The sequence below is a fragment of the Pteropus alecto genome, unplaced genomic scaffold, assembly GCF_000325575.1.
Source record: "Pteropus alecto unplaced genomic scaffold, ASM32557v1 scaffold21, whole genome shotgun sequence".
NCBI lineage: Eukaryota > Metazoa > Chordata > Mammalia > Chiroptera > Pteropodidae > Pteropus > Pteropus alecto.
In genome coordinates this window covers 18,749,155-18,751,392 of record NW_006436282.1, presented here as the reverse complement: position 1 = coordinate 18,751,392, position 2,238 = coordinate 18,749,155, and the positions used below count along the sequence as shown (strand labels likewise).

At 43.4% G+C, this 2,238-nt stretch overlaps 1 protein-coding gene across 1 annotated transcript in view; it reads right to left on the bottom strand.

Annotated features, from left to right (window-relative positions):
- Positions 1-836, bottom strand: part of SNX10 (sorting nexin 10) — a 55,373-nt gene extending 54,537 nt beyond the window's left edge. Inside the window, exon 1 of the mRNA XM_015589527.2 lies at positions 792-836. The gene's annotated coding sequence lies outside the window, so the exon portion shown is untranslated. The remainder of the gene's footprint in view (positions 1-791) is intronic.
- Positions 837-2,238: the final 1,402 nt, after the last annotated feature.

Below are 2,238 nucleotides of genomic sequence, written 5' to 3'. Positions count from 1 at the left end.
AGGACTGAGAGGCAAAGAGAGGGACCCAGGAGACCCAGGAGACAGAAGGCCAGGTGCTCCCTAAGCTGACTGCTCCACTAACCTGGGAAAGTCTACACAACCAGCAAAGCACGTGGCGGGGTGGACTTCTCCGTCAGTATGTCAGGGTGGACACCAAGGTGTCAACGGAAAGAGCACATGGGCTTTAAAAGGTTACTCTGGCTGCCTCTGAGAATTGGGTTGGAAGAAAGCAAAGTGGATTAAAAGACTCCATCAAACATTAATGTGGAAGTGCATGATGGCAGCTTGAGCTAAGGTGGGGTGGGGGGAATAGGCACAACCTTCAGATGGCTCAAATGTAGGGTGAAGACAAGAAATGGCTCCTAGGTTTCTGGCCTGGACAAATGAGCAGATGGCAGTGAGAATTTCTTCCAATGGGGAAGGCTAGAGAAGAATGTCCTGGGAGCAAGAGTGGGGAGCAGAGGAACAATGACCCAGAAGCTACAGAAGTTCAAGTTTCTGAGCCCATATCTGCACAGATCACTCTCATGGTCCTGTACCTCATTTTGCATTCACAATGCTGTATTCTTTTACTTCAAGGGGACTTCAAAGTGTCTAAGTGTTAGGCCCCCCAACACATGGCAGGAGATGATCAATAGTATTGGGTCAATAAATTTAAGATGTCTGTGACACTTTCAAGGAGCCTCAGTCAATTTCAATGTTAAAAGAACAAACTTGGAGCTAACAAGAGAGAGCTGGACATCTGCATCAAGAAATTAGTGGTTTCAAAAAACCTGAAAACATTTACTCACAGATATATGCACCCCGATGTTCATAGCAGCATTCTTCACGGTGGCCAGGACATGGAAGCAACCAAAGTGTCCTACGATAGATGACTAGATCAAGATGTGGTACATACATACAATATAATATTACTCAGCCATAAGAAAAGATGAAATACTGCCATTTGTGACAACATAGATGGATCTCGACATAATCATGCTAAGCAAAATAAGTCAGACAGAAAAATTGGAAAACCATATGATTTCACTCATATGTGGGACACAAAACTGAAAGCAACAAGCAAACATGATAAATAGAGACTCATGGACACAAACTGCGGATAGACTGAGGTAGATAGGGGTAGAGGGGGTCAAATATTCGGTGACAGAAGAAGTCTGACTTTAGGTGGTGAACACACAATGCAATATATATACGACATACTGTTGAATTGTATACTTGAAATTTATTCGACTTTATTAATCAATGTCACCAATAATTTTTAATTAAAAGAAAAAGAAATTAGTGGTTCAAAGTCACGGAAATGAATAAATCCAGCTTTTCCAGTGTTTGTCACTATATCTGGATCATCTGGGAATTAAGATACAGATTCCCAGGTCGCATCTTAGACCTAATGAATTAGAATATCTAAAAAGTGAGGCCCAGAAATCTGCTTTAACACATTTCCCAGATAATTCTTTGTGTGTGTGGTGGGAGGGGGGAGATGTTTATTATTTAAAAAATTATACACAGGTGCCAATGAATTTTTTTCAACAGTAAGTCATACATATTTGCATTGTATGTTCACTGCCCGTAGTTAGATTTTTTTCTGTCACCACATAGTTAACCCATTCCACCAGATCTACCTCCCCGCTCCGCCCACTCCCTACCCTCTGCTAACCACTAGTCTACTGTCCATGTCTATGAGTCTCTGTTTGTCCCGTTTGTTTGTTGCTTTTAGGTTTATATCCCACATATAAGTGATATCATGTGGTTTTCAACTTTTCCTGTCTGGCTTATTTCGCTTAGCATGATTATCTCCAGGTCCATCCGTGCTGTCGCAAATCACAGAATTTTATCTCTTCTTATAGCTGAGTAATATTCCATTGTACATATGTACCACACCAGATAATTCTTATGCGTAAAAATGTTTGAAAACCACAGATTTCGTTGGAAAGTGTAGAGAAAAGGAACAGGACCTAGGACAAGCCCTGAGCAGTTGCCAATCGGAGAGGTCGGGGGAGAGTGGAGGAAGTAACAGGACAGAACAGAAGCGGCCAGAGCAGCAGAGGAAAGCCGAGGAGTTCAGTGTTGGAGCGGGGGTGGGGGAGGGGGTGGGCTGGGAAACCGGATCAGAGCACTTGGATGAGCACCTGAGTGGAATCAAGGCCAGGCCAGCAGTTTTGAGCCATGTTCCCGTGGACAAATCCCAACAAGGGCAGGCAAGTCCAAGGTGGCGGCAAAGGAAGACTCTGAACT